At 37.7% G+C, this 19995-nt stretch overlaps 1 long non-coding RNA gene across 1 annotated transcript in view; it reads left to right on the top strand.

Moving 5' to 3' along the window:
- LOC144380707 (uncharacterized) overlaps positions 1-17552 on the top strand; it is a 43678-nt gene extending 26126 nt beyond the window's left edge. The window contains exon 2 of the long non-coding RNA XR_013444913.1: positions 17396-17552. This is a non-coding gene — a long non-coding RNA (uncharacterized LOC144380707). The remainder of the gene's footprint in view (positions 1-17395) is intronic.
- The last annotated feature ends 2443 nt before the right edge of the window (positions 17553-19995 follow it).

Here is a 19995-nt window from a genome sequence, read left to right as displayed (position 1 = left end):
ATTCTTGATGATCCATCTCAACATCCAGGTGGCTGATTCTTCCACTACTTTCCTGGTCTCTTGTTTCCTTGACCTCTGCCAGTGTCTTCCTCTCTACCTCAGCTGCCCCGGCCTCAGATCTGTTATATGATAATAATGTGATCATAATCATAAATCTGTAATTTCAATTTCATGTACCCTACTCTCTGATCATCGCTTCTGATCCTTCCAGCTCATGCCTTCTAGTATAAACAATCCTTTTATCTCACTGGGACCTACAACCCACTGATCCTATTGCTTTTTTACTGTTCCTCACCACACTCCCCCTTATGTTCTCACTCTGCTCCTTACTCAGTTTGAATTCTGTGGTCAGTCATAATTGTTCAGCTGCAAATATTCCCAACACCCTTGCCCTCACTTGCTTCATTGCTTAGTTGAGAAACTCCAATGTTGGATAAATCCAGTTGTGCCTACCCTGCACGTTTTTGTGTGTGTGGTAAAAAACTCATAACATAAATTTACACTCTTAATGACTTAAGTGTACACTACAGTATTGTTAATTATGTGCCCATTGTTATACAACAGATCTCTAGAACTTTTTTCAGCTTACCTGACTGAAACTATACTCATTGAACAGCAGCTTCCCATTTCTCCATCCCCTTAGCCCCTGGCAACTGGCCACCCCTTTACTTTGTGTTTCTATGGGTTTAATTACTTTAGGTACTGCATGTAAGTGAGATCATGCAGTACATGTCTTTTTGGGATTGGCTTTTTTCACTTAGTATAATGTCCTCAAGATCCATCTATGTTTGTAGCATAGGACAAGATTTCCTTGATTTTTAAGGTTGAATAATACTCCATTGCATGTGTAGACCACATTTTCTTTACCTATGAATCTGTTGATGGACATTTAGGTTTTTTCCGCTTCTTGGTTTGTGAATAATGCCACAAAGAACAAAGGTGTACACATCTCTCTTTGAGATCCTGTTTTCAATTCTTTTGAATATATACCCAGGAATGGAATTGCTGGATCCTATGATAGTTCTATTTTTAATTTTTGAAGAGCTTCTATACTGTTTTTCCATAGTGGCTGCACCATTTTACATTACCACCAACAGTGCACAAGGGTTCTGGTTTCTCCACATCCTTGTAACACTTGTTATTTTCTGTTTTTTTGATAAGGGCCATACTAATGGGTATGAGGTGATATCTCATTGTGGTTTTAATTTGGATTTCACTGATGAATTTCACTATTAGTGATGTTAAGCATCTTTCAGATGCTCGTTGGCCATTTGTATATCTTTGGAAAAATGTCTATTCAAGTCCTTCGCCCATTTTTAATTAGGTTACTATTATTTTTTTGTTACGAGTAGGAATTCTTTGTATATTCTGGTTATTAATACTCTATCCAGTTTATGGTTTGCAAGTATTTCTCCCATTCTGTAGGTTGCCTTTTTATTACCCTGTTGATTGCTTCCTTTGCTGTGAAAGTTTTTAAGTTTTGACATAGTCCCATTTGTCCATTTTTGTTGTTGTTGTTACCTATTCTTTTGGTGTCATATTCAAGAAATCATTGTTCATCCCAATGTCATGAAGCTTTTTCCCTGTATTTTTTTCTAGGAGTTTTATAGTTTTAGATCTTATGCTGAAGTTTTTAATCCATTTTTAAAAAGATCTTATTTATTTATTTATTTGAGAGAGAGAGAGAAAGAGCAGGAGCATGAATGAGGGGAGGGGCAGAGGGGGAAGAAGAGGGAGAGAGAGAATCCCAAGCAGACTCCCTGATGAGCGCAGAACCCGACACAGGGCTTGATCCCACAACCCTGAGATCATGACCTGAGCTGAAACCAAGAGTCAGATGCTCAACTGACTGAGCCACCCAGGCACCCCTCTTTAACCCATATTGAATTAAGTTTTGTACATGGTGTAAGGTAAGGATCTATCTTCATTCTTTTTTATGTGGTTATCCAGTTTCCCCAGCACCGTTTGTTGAAGAGACTAGCCTTCCACCATTGTTGAAGGTAATTTGACCATATATGTGAGGGTTTATTTCTGGGGTCTTTATTCTATTCTGATGGTCTGTATGTCTGTCTTTATGCTTGTAACATACTTTTTGATTACCGTAGAGCTTCGTGATATGTTTTGAAGTCAGAAAGTGTGAGGCCTCTGGCTTTGTTCTTTCTCAAGATTGTTTTGGCTATTCAGGGTCCTTGGAGATTCCATATGAATTTTATGATAGTTTTCTCTATTTATGCAAAATATGCTCTTGGGATTTTCATAAGAATTGCATTGAATCTGTAGATCGCTCTGGGCAGTATGGACATTGTCTTTCTGTTTATTTGTGTCTTTAATTTTTCTCAGCAATGTTTTGTAGTTTTTAGTGCACAAGTCTTTCACCTCCTTGGTTAACTTTATTCCAAAGTATTTTCTTTCCTTTATTTTTAATAGGCCATTATTTTTTAATATAATCTGTTTCGTGTCAATTTATTATTACAAAGCATTGAAATGATCCTAAAATGAAAACATTCTCTATGTTGGTGAACCTGTAAATATACATCTTTCAAAACAACAAAATTATTTCAGCATTTTTCTTTTTTCCTTCCATTTTATTTTTTAATATTAATTTTTATTGAAGTATAGTTGACACACAAAGTTACATTAGTTTCAGGTGTACAACATAGTGATTAGACAAGTTTATACATTATGCTATGCTCACAAGTGTAGCTGCCATCCATCACTATACAATGCTAGTACAAGACCATTGACTGTGTTCCCTATGCTGTACCTTTTATTCATGTGATTTACTTATTCCATAACTGGAAGCCTGTATCTCCCACTCCCCTTCACTTATTTTGCCCATTCCCCCACTCCCTATTGTAAATGGGGTTCTTTTCTTTTTTTTAATGGGTTTGTTTTCTTAATTTCCTTTTTGGATTTTTTATTGTTAGTGTACAGAAACACAACTAGTTTTTGAATGTAGATTATATATCCTATAACTTTGCTGAATGCATTTATTCTAACAGGTTTTTTTCCCCTGTGTGGAATGTTTATGGATTCCTACATATAATATCATGTCATCTGTGAACAGAGATAATTTTACTTCTTCCTTTCTGTTTTGAATGCCTTCTTTTTTCTTTCCTTGCCTAATTGCTCTGGCTGGGGCTTTCAGTAGTATGTTGAGTAGAAGTGGTGAGAGCAGTCACCTGTGTCTTGTTCCTCATCTTAGAGGAAAAACTTTCAGTTTTCATCATTGAGTATGATGTTTTCATATATGATCTTATTATGTTGAAGTAATACTTTCTAGTTTGTTGAGTGTTTTTGTATGGAAGATTGTTGAATTCTGTCAAATGATTTATCTGTACCAGTTGAGATGATCATGTGATTTTTGTTCTTCCTTGTATTAACGTAGTATATTACATTTATTGCTTTTCTTACACTGAACAATTCTTGCATCTCGAGGATAAATCCCATTTGGTCATGGTGTGTAATATTTTAAATGTGCAGTTGAACTCAGTTTGCTAGTATTTTGTTGAGGAATTTTGCATCTATATTATCAGGGATACTGGTCTAAAGTTTTCTAATAGTATCTTTGTCTGGCTCTGGGATCAGAGGTCATAAAATGAGTTTGGAAGTGTTCTTCCTCTTTAGTTTTTTGGAAGACTTTGAGAAGGATTGGCATTAATTCTTTAAATTAATTCTTTAAATGTGTAAAAGTCTCCAGTGAAACCATTTGGTCTTGGGCTATTCTTTGTTGGAAGATTTTTGATGAGTGATTCAATCTCTGTACTAGTTACAGGTCTGTTTAGGTTTTCTTTTTCTCATGATTCATGGTAGGTTGTATGTTTCTAGGAATTTATTCATTTCTTCTAGGCAATCCAAATTGTTGATGTATAATTATTCATCATAGTCTCTTAAATCTTTTTTATTTCTGTGACATCAGTTGTAATGTCTCCTCTTTCTGATTTTAGTTATTTGAGCCTTCTCTCTTCTTAGTCCTTCTTAGGTCTGTAAATTTTGTTGATCTTTTCAGAAAATAAAGTCTTTTATTAATTTTTTCTATTGTTCTTCTGTCCTTTATTTTGTTTATTTCTGCTGTAATCATTTTCAGTTTCTTCCTTACAACTTTTGAGTTTAGTTTTTCTTTTTTTGGTTCTTTGAGGTGTAAAGTTAGATTGTTGACTTCAGACTTTCCCTTTCTTAATTGTAGGCATTTACTGCTGTAAACTTCCCCCATAGAACTGCTTTTGCTGCATCCCATAAGTTTCGGTATGTTGTGTTTTTGTTTTCATTTGTCTCAAGATATTTTCTAATTTACCTTAGTTCTTCTTTGACCCATTAGTTGTTGAAGAGTGTGTTGTTTAATTTTCACATATTTGTGAATTTTCCAGTTTTCCTACACTTGATTTCTAGTTTCATTCCTTTGTGGTTGGAAAAGATACTTGGTATGATTTCAGTATTCTTAACTTTGTAAAGACTTGTTTTGTGGCCTAACATGTGATCTGTCCTGGAGTATGTTCCATGTGTGGTTAAGAATGTGTGTTTGGGGGCGCCTGGGTGGCTCATTCGGTTAAGCGGCTGCCTTCAGCTCAGGTCATGATCCCAGGGTCCTGGGATCAAGCCCCACATCGGGCTCCCTGCTCAGCGGGGAGCCTGCTTCTCCCTCTCCCACTCACCCTACTTGTGTTCCCTCTCTCACTGTTTCTCTCTCTGTCAAATAAATAAATAAAATCTTAAAAAAAAAAAAAAAAAAGAATGTGTGTTTGGCTACTGTTGGGTGGAGTGTTGTGTGTATGTCTGTTAGGGCCGTTTGGTCCAAAGTGGTGTTCAAATCTGTTTTCTTACTGATGTTCTGTCTGCTTCTATCTGTTATTGAAAGTGGGATATTGAAATCTACTATTGTTGTGTTACTGTTTATTTCTCCCTTCAGTTCAGTGTTTGCTTTTCATTTGGGTGCTTTGGTTGTACACTTGCACTTTTGCTGCATCAAGTGGCTGGAGAATTAGCTTTGCCGATTGGTCTTACTTCCAGTTAATGACTATCAAGTCAGATGAGCCCTTCATGTTGCTCAACAATAGTCCTTTTACTCTGCTAGTCTGACCTAGCTGGTCATTTAAACCTCTTCCTCCTCAGACCTCTGACATTACTTTCAGCATTCTTTACTCTCAGTACACAAATTTACTTTTTATCTCACTGAGAAAGTAGATGCCTTAAGAAGATACGCCATGTATTCTGCCTTCCCTCTATCTTAAGGAATGAACTGACCGTCCTGGTAGCAAGGGCCGCGCCCTGCACTGTGCTGCATCTAATTCCATCTCCTCTCATCCTGAACACAACCTCTCTTAACTCCACTTTCCCTTCTGTTGCTCTATCCCCCCACCTCTTTTTTTTTCAAAAGATGTATTTATATTTTGTTTCCAGTTTTTTCCTCCTCTTATCTTTTGAGTCTGCCCCCTCTAATTAGGCTGTCCCTCCCAGCACGTGCCTAAACTGCTCTTGTGAAGGTTACCCATGACTCTTCCTTTTTTGCTCTTGCATTATTTGATCTGTTAACTGTACTTGACACGGGTGGTCCCTTATTCTCTCCCCACAGAAACACTCTCTTCACTTGGCTTCCAGGACTGGTCTTCTTTGTTTCCCTCTCAGTCTTTTGTTTCTCATGGAGTGCCTACAGGACCCAGTCCTTTCACCTCGCCACATTCATTCCCTTGATCTGATCCTACCTCCAGGCTTTGAAACGATCTGTGTTTTGATGATGCCCAACTTCTAATCGCCAGTCTGAACCCCTCCTAAGCAATATGGATTTATGCTTTGCTTGGATGTCTAACGGGCAACTGACGTGTCACTTTTCCTAAAAGGAACTTACCATTCTTTCCCTCAGTAACTTAAGTGTGTCATGCTTAGAATGGCCTCCCCTTGACTGAGAATAATTAAAAATTGAGAACAAAACTATTCTCTTCTACTTTAAATATCTTATTTATCTACAGTTTATTTTTGGTTTAAAGAGTGAGATAAGGCTCTTTTTTTTCTTTGAAGCCAGACAGCCAGCCAGTTTTTCAGCACTATTGAATAATCAGTGTTTACCTGGTTGACATGTCATCTCTGTCACTCTGCAAATGATATCGGAGTTAAAAGTTACACATAACAATACCACTTAATGTTTGCATTATAGATTTCACACTCTTTATTTATTTATTTGACAGAGAGAGATACAGCGAGAGAGGGAACACAAGCAGGGGGAGTGGGAGAAGGAGAAGCAGGCCTCCTGCCGAGCAGGGAGCCCGATGTGGGGCTCAATCCCAGGACCCTGGGATCATGACCTGAGCCGAAGGCAGGTGCTTAACTACTGAGCCGCCCAGGCGCCCCTAGATTTCACACTCTTTTAAAACATATCTCAGGGCGCCTGGGTGGCTCAGTCGTTAAGCGTCTGCCTTCGGCTCAGGTCATGATCCCGGGGTCCCGGGATCGAGTCCCGCATCGGGCTCCCTGCTCAGCGGGAAGCCTGCTTCTCCCTCTCCCACTCCCCCTGCTTGTGTTCCTGCTCTCGCTGTGTCTCTCTCTGTCAAATAAATAAAATCTTTAAAAAAAAAAATAAATAAAACATATCTCAGTTCAGACCACACCACATAATAGTAGGTTAAAAAATGGAATAATTAAACAAATTGTATAAGAGTACAGAAACAATTCCATTTTAAATTTAGCACCAGGAACAACACACCAGTGGAGAAAAGGGCCACTAATTAATCCTTGGGTACTTGAAAAATAATTAACTTTTACACAATAAAAACCAATAAAGTGTAAAATGGAAGGCAACACTGGGGTATGAAATATACAACAACAGATGGAAGCTTTTAATCCAAAATAAAATATTCAGATTTATTGGGTAAGTACTTAGATTAGGATTCAAAAGTGGTGAAGTTAGTTAACATGGGCAGAAATATTTAGTAAATTATCACGTGTGAAAATACTGTCTCTGCTTAATTCCAATTAAAGTAAAGTCATGGGAAATGAAATCACCCCAGGGTTACACTACAAACCTATGAAACTGTCAGTTATGTGATAAGAGGAAATAGATAGCATATCTGTTTGCCAGTATCGTAATTTGGACCAAGCTCAGGGGAAAGGAATTTGACTAAACATACATTTTAGGGGAAAGAGAAGTGGCATACCATGGAGCTGAGGGTTTGACCGTAACATTTCTGTTCAGCGATGCCATACTGTGTCCCTAGCCTAGTAGAGTTTGTTTCAAGGGAGCCTAGGCATAAAGTGAGTAAACTAGTAGACTCAAGGTAGGATTTCTTAGTGCTTTTTTGTTATTACTCTTGCGTTAATAAAATAAGATTAAGAAAAATTCCATTCCATTAATTCATGCTTTGAACCAAATATGTTTGATGTAAAATGGAATAGAAGTGAATTTTTCTTTTCTTTTTATGGGGGGTGGGCAGAGGAAGAGGGAGAGAGAGAGACTCTTAAGCAGGCTCCATGCCCAGCACGGAGCCCAGGGCTCGATCTCACAACCCTGAGATCATGACCTGAGCCAAAGAGTCAGACACTTAACCCACTGAGCCACCCAGGTGCCCCAGAAGTGAATTTTTCTATTTGGCTGAGTGGTATAGGGTGAAAAACCTGTAGACTTCCTTTTATCACTAGATTCATCCTAAGCCCCGTTTTATTTCATTATTTACACAATTGAAATATGAAAAAATTGTTCACAAATGATAACTTTTCCCCCCAGAATTGAGGCAGGAGTGTAGCACAGTGTTCAAGTGGAGACACAAACTCCTGGAGGTACACAAGCACATGGATAGTTTTAAGTGAATCAGTGTCCAGACCTTAAACTTCTGCATGTGCTCTTTCTTAAAATTGATCTTCCTATGAACCAGTCTTTCAGGCAGTTACTTCTTTCCCATATTCCTCTCCACTGTTGTCCTTCTTCATTTTACAAAAGAATGGCATAATGCTTCCTCTCTCCCTGCTTTTACCATGAGGCATTTGCCCTGTGGTGGAAGTACTTCAGGGGAAAAAAGGATCTCAAGATAATTCTAAGACAATAAGACAGTGGTGCTGGACAACTGGATATTCAATTGCAAAAGAAGGGAGTTGGATCCCTACCTCATACCATATGTAAAAATTAACTCAAAGTAAGTTGAAGACTTAAATGTAAGAGCTAAACTATAAAACTCTCAGAAAAATACTTAGGTGTAAATCTTTGTGGTCTTGGATTAGGCAGTGGTTTCTTAGATATGACATCAGAAATATAAGCAATCAGTAGAAAAATATGGATAGATTGGACTTCATCAAAATTAAACACCTGCATACATCAAAGGACACTGTCAAAAGAGTGAGAAGACAACTGCAGAATAGGTGAAAATATTTGCAAATCATATGTCTGATAAGTGGCTTGTGTCCAGAATATGAAAAGAACACTTATAACTAACAAAAAAATACCCTGAATTTTAAAAGGGGCAAAGGATTTGAATAGATGTTTCTTCAAAAAAGATGTACAAGTGGCTAGTAAGATGGATAGAACGATAGATTGATGTTTAATATCATTAGTCATCAGAGATATGCAAATCAGAACCACAGTGAGATACTTCACACCCATTAATAGGATGGTGAGAATAAAAAAAAGACAGTTAATAACAAGTATTGGTAAGGATGTGGACAAATGGGAATACTCATACTGCTTGTGGGGATGTGAAATGATGCTGCTGCTTAGGGAAATCAATCTGCTGTTTGTCAAAAGGTTAGACATAGAATTACTATAAGATCCAGCAGTTCCACTCTTAGGTATATACCTGAGAGAATTAGAAATGTATGTTGACACAAAAACTTGCACATGCAAGTTTATAGCAGCATTATTCATAATAGCCAAGAAGAGGAAACAACCCAATGTCTGCCAACTGATAAATAGGTAAAATGTGGTTTATCTATGCATTGGAATACTCGTCCATGAAAGGAAGTGAACTACTGACTCATGCTACATCATGCATTAACCTCAAAGTATTACGCTAAGTGAAAGAAGCCAGTCACAAAGGACCAAATATTGTGTGATTCCATTTATATGAAATGTCCAGTATAGGCAAATTCATAGACATAGACAGAAAATGGCTTGGTGGACTAGGTAGAGAGGGAGTTGTGTATGCTTGTTAATGGTCATAAGGTTCTTTTTTAGGGTAATGAAAATGTTCTGGAATTAAATAGTGGTGATGGTTGTACACGTTTGTGAATATGCTGATAGCCACTGAATTGAACACTTTAAAATATTTTTTTTTAATATTTTATTTATTTATTTGAGAGAGAGAGAGTGAGAGAGAGCACAAGATGGGGGAAGGTCAGAGGGAGAAGCAGACTCCCTGCTGAGCAGGGAGCCTGATGCGGGACTTGATCCTAGGACTCCAGGATCATGACCTGAGCCGAAGGCAGTCGCTTAACCAACTGAGCCACCCAGGCACCCCTGAATTGAACACTTTAAAAGAGTGAATTTTATGGTATGTTAAATATATCTCCCAAAAACTAAACAAAACCTCAGGGATCACTAAAGTGGCAATTCCAAATGTTGGTGTTAGCATTGAGAAAGTAAATAGCTTTAATCTTTGGGGAGTAAATCCATTAATGGCTTCCAATTTTTTGCTTCCAATGAAATTGAAGGATTTTTCAATTCCAGTTTTCAGAAATAATCAGCTGCTAAATCATTAAAAACATTTTTGATGGTAAATCACTATGGGATTTTTCAACAAATAACTCAGAAGGAATTTTAAAACTTATGTGACTACTGACAAAATACCTTCTATTCCCATTCACCTATTTATATGAACATAATTTCTCCATGCTTTCTTTTAAAAAATGAAAAAACGGGGGTGCCTGGGTTGCTCAGTTGGTTAAACGTTGGCCTTAGGCTCCGGTCATGATCCCAGGGTCCTGAGATCCAGCACTGCATCAGACTCCCTGCAAGCAGGGAGTCTGCTTCTCCCTCTGCACCCCCCTGCTCTCTCTCTCTCTCAAATAAATAAATAAGATCTTAAAAAAAAAAAAAAAAGAATATGCTGAATCATCTAATTTTAGCAAAGGCCCATCTATCTCATTAATATTTCTGGTAAAATTTTTACCTTTAATGTTGTTAATTTCTTATCAAATCTGTAATATGTTTGTCATTTAAATCCACTGTGTATCCTAATGGTAATGAAAATTGAATTCCAAGTAATTTTTTAAGCACTTAGAAGCTTATTCATGGTCAAAGGAAAATTTTTTGTGACACACACACACACAGAGGAATATTATGCAGCCATCAAAAATGAAATCTTGCTATTTGCAACGATGTGAATGGAACTAGAGGGTATTATGCTAAGCAAAATAAGTCAATCAGAGAAAAGGCAATTATCATATGATCTTGCTGGTATGTGGAATTTGAGAAACAAGGCAGAGGATCATGGGGGAAGAGAGGAAAAATTGAAACGGGACAAAACCAGAGAGGGAGACAAACCATAAGAGACTCAATCTCAGGAAACAAACTGAGGGTTGCTGGAGTGGTGGGGGGTGAGAGGGATGGGGTGGCTGGGTGATAGATATTGGGGAGGGTATATGCTATGGTGAGTGCTGTGAATTGTGTAAGACTGATGAATCACAGACCTGTACCCCTGAAACAAATAGTACATTATATGTTAATTAAAAAAAAAAGAAAATTTCCATTTAAACTGTAGACATGGATGACTGAATGATTAATTAATAGACTTTCTAGGTATAACATTGGGCCAGAATGTCATTAGCAGCACACCTAGTTGTGTAGTGATGGATACCTATACTTTTATTTCATCTGTATGTAGGATAGGATTTCTGCTGACACATCTCCTCATTGGCAGATTGTTTTTTAGTATTGTAAGATTTTAAAAAACAAAATAGTCAATTGTCTTAGTCTGTTTAGGCTACTGTTACAAGATACCATAAAGTGAGTGGGTTATAAACAGCAGACATGTATTTCTCACATTTTGGAGGGATACAGGCATTCAGTCTATAGCCGTTGGTTATATAGTACAATTGGTATATTAGTTTTCTGTTGCTGCTGTAATAATTACCACACACTTAGTGGTTTAAATAGCACAGATTTATTATGTTACAGCTCTGCAGCTCAAAAATCCAGCACAGGTCTCGCCAGGCTAAAATCAAGGTATCTGCAGGACTGTGTTCCTTTCTGGAGGCTCCTGGGGAGAATCTGATTCTTTGTCTTTTCCAGCTTCCAGAGGCCAACCACAATCCTTGGTTCATGGCTTCCTGCCTCCTCATCTTCTAAGCCAACATGGTCTCTCATCTTTCTGACCCACCGTCATCTCTGTCTCTTTCAAACCATAGCTGGGAAAGGTTCTCTGCTTTTAAGGACCATGATTCGATTGAGACCAACAGATAATCTTATCTCAGTTTCTGTACCCTTGATCACATCTGCAAAGTCCCTTGCATATAAGGTAACATTCACAGGTTCCAAGGGTGTTAGGACTTGGATGTCTTTGAGGGGACCATGATTCTACCACAATTGGCTTTTTTGTTGGTTACATTGCATTAAACTGTTTTGCTTATTTTGATAGGTGTAAGGATTACAGTTAAGTATATCAGCATTGTGACCTTAGCAAGGTATTTACTTCTGAGCCTGTTTCCTCTCTGGTGAAAAGGGGGTAATAATGCTTACTGGTATGTACTGAAATAGAAATAGTTTGGGACTATCGACTGGAGTCGAGAGACTTCCACCAACCTTTTTGTGACTGTCTCAACTAAGCAAATTCGTGACCACCTAACTCACAAGGTTGTTGTGAGGATCAAATTATGTCATGAATGTAGAAGTGCTTTGAGATGTATAAAAGTCATATAAAATTTTGGTGGTATTTTAGGAAACCTTTAAACATTTTGACCGTGGTGAGAATGTTCAGTACATCCTTTGATACCTGGCTAGCAGATTTTTTTTTCAGGTTTTTATTGTTCTCCAGATTTTCAAACTGACTTGTCTCCTTTATTAAATTAGGGTAAATGAAGAGATAATATTAAAATTAAAAGCATATATAACTTGCATGATTCTTTTAGACACAAAGATTTTAAATTCAAATTTATCCAGATTACTTGTATTCTTAATTATTTTTTCTTCCGGAAACTTCTTTGGAGCTAATGACTCTCTTTGTTGTAGAAGCAAAATAAATACTAATTCCACCTTGTATTAATAAGACTAATTGTTCTTAAAACTTGAGCTGCATTTTTTAATCTTGCGTTGTGGGCCTTCACGTAGCAAAAATAAAGTCTTCATTTATAATTGGCTTGTCTGTATACTGAGTGTTTGACAAATTGTTCTTAAAACCTGAGCTGCATTTTTTAATCTTGCATTGTGGGCCTTCACGTAGCAAAAATAGTCTTCATTTATAATTGGCTTGTCTATATATACTGAATGTTTGACACAAAAATATCACTGTAAAGGAAAACCCATTTTTAAAAAAGTGATTTGATTTCTTATTTTTTTCCCTTACACTGTACTAGTGAGTAGATGTTTTTCCCCTAAGCAGCACAAAGATGCCATTTTGAGAAGTTAAATTACTTTCTAAATGTTGCTGTGAAGGAGGAGAGAAGGAAAAGAGATCAAGTTACACATTCTTTGTTCCAGAGCCTACCACTGCACTTCAAGTTTAGAGCCGCACTGGTAAGGCTAGGATCGCTTTTGCAGCATTATCTTCAACCCTGCCCCCACTTAGGGAGCAACAGACTTAGATATTTTCTCTGACAGGGCTCCAAAAGAGAGCCATTTTAACTTAAATATTTGTAAAAGTCACTATTTTTTCTATTAAAGGCTTTACTTTTATATAGTTTAGCTTCCAAGTAAGCCTAAAGATTATTTCTTTGTATATTCAGAGGTATTTTAAAAAAAGATACTTTCTTTGAAAGGCCTACAAATTATATTTTTATATTGCAGTTAAATGTAAATTTAAATCATATTAATATTGAGTTAAATTTAGAGAGTATTTTAAATTGTATTTTGAGGGGAAAAATAGCTTTCTTGGCACGAAATGGCATGAATTGGACTGTTTGTGTGTTTTTGAAATATGGTGGTAAAAAAATCCCCAAAGCAATTACAATATTTCTTTTGTTCTATATCCTTGCTGCTCTTAGATAAATGAAGACTTTAAAAAGATTGTTCACATAAAAACTGTCATAAAAATCCCAGTGCCATATACTAAATGTTAATTTGACTTATGTTGTAATTTTTCCCAGTTTAGTTTTAGTAAGAATATAAACTTTTTTTTTAAACCTTCAAGGAATCATTAAAAAAATGGTTATTAAAATTTGAATGTGCATGTTTCCCCTGCTATCTGAAAATAGAGGGTTCCTATGAGACCTTTCCTGGTAAAAACCAAAATGGCATGAAGTGAAGAAGCAGCTACCATTAATTTATATGGGAAATTTTTCGAGCATTCCCAGACCCCAAAAATAACTTCTCTTAGATTTTTCTGGTACCTTAGGACACATCTTGCTAATGAATGCACAAAATAAATCGAGATAAAGCACAAGTCTACCCACACTGTTTCAAACCCCAGGCACCTTGCTGCTGAGATGTTGAGTGCAGTTCCTGGGGAAGAAGCTTGGTGGCGCCACTCTAGCTGCTGCATGCGCACTCTTTCTGTAATGGCTTGCTGCGAAACAAACACTGAACGCTGTGTTTGCTTTTTGCCTTTTTCATAAAAGCGAAAATCCTCTCTGGATGTCTTTCGGTTAGTGAAAATAGGTACTCATGTAGGTCTTTCAAAAAAGGGAAGTGGCCTAGTTTGAACTTCAAAAAATGGGGGATCCTTATATTTCATAAATACGTTTATATGTAACTAGTCCCATTTCTGAGGGTTTAAGAAGCTTAAGCATTATTTGTAAACTACTTATACCTCTGCTAAACATTATCAGCCCAATAAAAAGTATTGCGTTTCCCCCCTCATTTCTAGGTCATTTTAAGTATTAGTAATGTTCATCGATTTGCTTAATACTTTTCTGAAGAAAGTCACTATCATCAGTAGTCAGATTATATTATAGAAGTAGGTAGTCACATTTGTATCAGTCTTTTTAGTATTTTGAGAGTAGGTGTTGTATTTTCTAAACAGACTGTTGTCTCAACACCCTTTTTTTTTCTAAAAGAGAAAAGATAACCTGTGATAAAAATTTGTGATTAGACATTGGGACTTGATGTTCTGTTTTGTCCTGTTCATACAGGTTTTATTCTTTCTAGTGCATGATTTAGTTCTAATTTCTTTTTCTTTTCTTTCTTTTTTTTTGCTCACTAATAATGATACTGGATTTAGTTTTCTATGTTGTGCCCCTAATTCTGTAGTCTTATCTCTGCTTCTCTGTTAATCACTCCTTCTCCCTCTTGTCCGATAAGTCCGAGACTTCTTGATAGGCAGAGCCTGTCTCTTAACCTTCTCCGTGAAGCTTTAATTTCAGCTGGGCTCCTGGGCATTTCTTCCTTTTCTCTGCTTTGGTAGGGCTTCTAATGGCAGTTTGTACTGTTCATTTTCTATTTGTTTCCTGTCTCTAATTTGATTTAAAATAATTATATTAGCCACCATTTGTGTACATACAGTATGCCAAATACTGTGCCGTTTTGGGGGAGGATCTTTAAAATAACCTGGTAAAGTAGGTATTAGCTTACAAGGAAAGTGAAAGCCAGCCACACTGTGCTGGAAGCTTGGTTACATGACTTTCTGTCTGGCTCCTATTACATCATATATATGGAGTACCTTAAATGTATTAGATTTTTTTTTTTTAAAGATTTTATTTATTTATTTGACAGAGAGAAAGATAGCGAGAGCAGGAACACAAGCAGGGAGAGTGGGTGAGGGAGAAGCAGGCTTCCTGCCGAGCAGGGAGCCCGATGTGGGACTCGATCCCAGGACCCTGGGATCATGACCTGAGCCGAAGGCAAGATGCTTAACCAACTGAGCCACCCAGGCGTCCTTAGATTTTTTTTTTTAATTTTTTTGCTTTTTATTGTTATGTTAATCACTGTACATTACGTCATTAGTTTTTGATGTAGTGTTCCATGATTCATTGTTTGTGCATAACACCCAGTGCTCCATGCAGAACGTGTCCACTTTAATACCCATCACCAGGCTAACCCATCCTCCCACCCTAGATTTTTTTTTTAAGATTTTATTTATTTATTTGACAGAGTGAGAGAGCACAAGCAGGGGGAGCAGCAGAGGGAGAGGGAGAAGCAGGCTCCCTGCTGAGCAGGAAGTCCAACGCGGGGCTCGACCCCAGGACCCCCGAGATCATGTCCCGAGCAAAGGCAGACGCGTGGCTCAGTCGCTCCTAAATGTATTAGATTTTAAATAAATATGGGATGATAAGACGACTCCTGTTATGGTTCACTTGTCCTTTTTTTTTTTTTTCCTAAAGATTTTTTAATTTATTTGACAGAGAGACACAGCGAGAGAGGGAACACAAGCAGGGAGAGTGGGAGAAGGAGAAACAGGGTTCCCGCTGAGCAGGGAGCCTGATGTGGGGCTCGATCCCAGGACCCTGGGACCATGACCTGAGCCGAAGGCAGATGCTTAACGACTGAGCCACCCAGGTGCCCCTGTTCACTTGTCCTTTTAAAGACAGTTTTTGGAAGGGGCAAGAAAAGCCGAGTTTGTGAGGATTTGTGAATTTTTCATTCTTCAAGTCACATGATACTTTCAGGACCACATGGGCCTTACTTTTGAACTTCATGTGTCTAAGTGTGGACCTTGTTCCAAAAAGATTGTCATGTGGTTCCCTATATTACTAACAAATTTATGACTGAATGAAACAGGGAAGATGTTTAAAAGTGACTGGTGAGATATGTACACTGCTGTAGGATGTTACTTGAACCATTAAGTACATATGTATATATAAATTAGATGCAGGTAAACCTTGGAGAAAATAGGAAAACGGAGATAAATCTCATGAGAGATCTTTTTTTTTTAAGAAAAAATTTAAAAAGGTATTTATTTATTTATTTGACAGAGAGAGAGACAGCGAGAGAGGGAACACAAGCAGGGGGAGTGGGAGAGGGAGAAGCAGGCTTCCCACTGAGCAGGGAGCCCGATGCCGGGCTCGATCCCAAGACCCTGGGATCATGACCCGAGCCGAAGGCAGACGCTTAACGACTGGGCCACCCAGGCACCCCTTGAGAGATCTTTAATGTATTTATATTTATATGTATTTATTGTATTTGAACAGTTTGTACATTTCTTATTTATTATTTTGACATAAAATCATTAATTGCTAGTGAGATTTGAGACATTTTGGACACATTTTCTTAAGCATATTTTAAAAGTTTTTAAATTTATTCCTTATATTAGGTGCCATTTTTTTACTGGAAGACTATGACCAGTTTTAGTGCTTTGCTGCTTTTGTACTTTCCTAACCCATGTTATTCTTATGTTTTTTCAAAAGCCAAGTAATTGGCCCATTTATCCTAATTTCCATATACTTAAAAAATTAACATTACGGTGTTTTTTACGTGGTTTCACTACAAGTTGCATTTTAACCATTCTTTCCACATTATTTGATAAATGTTACTGGTTTTGTCTGTTTTTAATTTTTATAAGTATATTATGTGTGTTATATTTAAATGTTCGTTGAGCCTTGGACTTAAATGCTGATAAATGTTTTGCTTTTCAAAATACTGAAGTTCATTATTTATGTGTGTGTGTCTTGTAGGGGAGTGAGTGGCTTTGAAGACATCAGAATTGAATTTAAAGAAACTTACGCTAGGATATATAAAATATAAATAGAATCAGGTATTTGTAGAGATTTAATGTAATCCTTCAGACTGTATGTTTTTAAAGGAGCCACTTCACAGGAACAAGAGAAGTTTGTCTTTTTACTTCCCTGATTATATTGAGATTCTGCCCAATTTTTACTTAGACTTGCACAACTTTATGAAAGCTATCATAGCACCCCATTTTAAGTTTCCTTGGTGGCACTTACCATGACTGTAATTAAATTGTTATTTGTATGGACATTTCTTTAAGATCTGTTTCCCTTCCTAGAAACTGTGAGCTCCAAGTGAGTAGGGAACCGTACTTAGTTCTGTGTTACAGGGCCTAGCACTCGGCCTTGCCGAGCACATATGCTCAGTAATTTCTTGGTGACAGCAGCCTGTGCTCTTTTTGTGCTCCTCTTTAATTAATGAAAAGATTTGTTTTTTTGTAAAATGGTCAGTGTTTTTAGAGGCTCTAGAAAAGAAACATGAACCAAAAAGAAGAGCTGACTTCAATTTTACTTGTCTTGAAAATAACTATGACTCTTTCAGTGACTGGAAGATCAGTGGACCTAAGGAATTTAAGGAGTTGAAATGAAGGTTTAGCTGTTTTTTCAAAGGATATCATCCTTCAATACTTTCACTTTGCATTTTTGTTATTGTGATTTATTTAAGGTGGTTGTAATTCTTGATTGATGATACCTGTCAAAAGAGCAAGCCTAACCAACCATTTCGTCTGGATTCTGAGGGCAGAGAAACAAAAACTGGGCACTTCGTGAACTATTGCAAATCGTCTGTAAAATGAGATAATAAAATCTACTTTACAAGGTAATTTTGGCTTTAATGAAATACCAAAGTGTGAAAATGCTTAGTAATGTGCCTGGCCCACTGTAGGTGCTCTATAAATGCTAATTGTCGTACTTCTGTACATAGATGAAAACGTCTCAAGAACAAGTGTAAATTTAAAGGTGAATTTCATTCCAACCCCAAACTAGTATCAAAATGCAAATATGGTATTATATTACTTTAAAAAAGAGAAATGTTTAATGGCACTTGGTGATGGTGGTAGGTCATTTAACCTCACTTCGAATCTCTGAATGAGTATTTTAAAGAAAGACTAGTGGGGGCACTTGGGTGGTTCAGTCGGTTAAATGTCTGCCTTCGGCTCAGGTCATGATCCCAGGGTCCTGGGATCGAGCCCCACGTCGGACTCCCTGCTCAGCGGAGAGCCTGCTTCTCCCTCTTCCTCTGCCCTTCACCGTGCCCCCGCTAGTGCTCTCTCTCACACTCACTCTCAAATAAATAAATAAAATCTTAAAAAAAAAAAAAAAGGACAGACTTGTGATACCCCTTCTTGGAAGGAAGAATGACCTAAAATCAAGAAAAAAGTGAAAGAAAAATAAATAAGCAGACCCATTATGATCCCTTAACCTAGAGGTTGTAAACCAGTGGCATGTCAGCTCGATTTGGCCTGCAGGCATTTTATTTTTGGTTTATACTGTATTTTTTCTAATTAGTTGCAAACAATGGGAGATTATGCAAAAAGAAAATCCAGATTTTTTACTCATCTTGAAAAACTGGATGATAGGTGGCACAGGTCTTTTGTTCTCCAGTTAACAGCAGTCGGGCGAGCTAAATAGAGGGTGCTCTGATCTCTGGCACTCCCTGGTGTCTCCCCAGTATTAAACTGACTGCTGATATCTCTGTCAAAAGGGAGAAACCTAAGATAGAGCTGCTTGTGTTTTAGGAAAAAACGTATAATTCTTTGTGAAAATAAACATTTTTACATGTGTCTGTCAAAAGACCACAGTTTAGGACTTAATTTATAGTAAGAACTGTGATTAACACAATATGTGAAAAAGATGTGTAATGAAAAACTTTACTACAAAAGAGCTCGAACATCAGCAGGAATTTTTAAAAAATGAGAATGAGGGGCGCTTGGGTGGCTCAGTCATTAAGCATCTGCCTTCAGCTCAGGTCATGATCCCAGGGTCCTGGGATCGAGCCCTGCATCAGGCTCCCTCCTCCACGGGAGGCCTGCTTCTCCCTTTCCCGCTGCCCCTGCTTGTGTTCCCTCTCTCGCGCTGTGTCTCTCTGTCAAATAAATAAATAAAATCTTTAAAAAAAAAATAAAAAAATAAAAAAATAAAAAATGAGAATGAAATAAAGTTAGTGATGCTGCTGTGAGAAAAAAGTCACACATATATATGAAGAGAAATTTCCTGTTCGTAAAATCTCTTAACATATGTTGAAGTTAAGAGTGTGTAGAGAACAAAGAAATTAATATGTTTTGAACAGCAGTAATTCATAAACGAGTCTGTATGAAAATATTGTTGCTTAACAATTAAAAATATGACCAAGAGGGGCACCTGGGTGGCTTAGTCGGTTAAGCATCTGACTCTTGATTCTGATCGAGCCCTGCATCGGGCTCTGCGCTGGGCATGGAGCCTGCCTAAGCTTTTCCCTCACCCTCTCCCCCCCTCCCCAATATGACCAGGAAATTTATAGGGCAGCTTGTACAAAAATGCCAAATTGTTTTTGTTGAGGTCTATATAAGCACAGAGATAAATATGCCACGTTAGCTCTATTTGTGTGTGGTATCTAGGAGAATTTTCACTGTTTCTCCTCTCTCTTCTTTAGTCCTTGCCTCCTCATTGGTTTATTCCCATCAGCGAACAATCTGAAGTAGAGACTTAGGTAACAAAGTCATCTTTCACTCTCACTGCATAGCCGCATGCTTCAGAGAGTTAGCTGTCTGCTTGCAGAACCTCCTCTCCCTCACCTTCCCTTAACTCGCTCCAATCACTATTCTAACTGCCCACCACCATTCATGTCTGAAAACCCATTCTTGTCGGTGTCGTTGATGGACTTTATGCTGCGGGGTTTTCTGCCCTCATCTTCAACGTCTCAGTACTCCTCTGAATGAAAGTCCTACCTGCTGTGATAGGACTCTACTGCCTTCCACATCTTTCGGCCTAAGTCCCAAGTGGTGGCTGAGGAACGTGCTAAATTGGCGCTGAGGATGGACTCTTGCTGGTTTAAGCCCTTAAGCCCTGTCTAAATTCATTATTATAACAGGTTTTATATCTTATAATGCTGCCTTTGGGGCTAATTTATGAAAGGACAAAAGAGGATTTGGAAAGTAAAAATAATGATGTTAAAAAGTCTGAACTATATTAGGAGTACTTCTTGACATACTAAGAATACTACTGCAGATACAAACGCTTGAATGACTGTGATGTGAAGGACAGGGAGAAGAACCTAGGGATTTGACA

Source organism: Halichoerus grypus, unplaced genomic scaffold (assembly GCF_964656455.1).
Source record: "Halichoerus grypus unplaced genomic scaffold, mHalGry1.hap1.1 HAP1_SCAFFOLD_93, whole genome shotgun sequence".
In the NCBI taxonomy this organism is placed as follows: Eukaryota; Metazoa; Chordata; class Mammalia; order Carnivora; family Phocidae; genus Halichoerus; species Halichoerus grypus.
The sequence above is the reverse complement of the archived record's forward strand: the minus strand, read 5'-3'. Positions and strand labels throughout refer to the sequence as shown.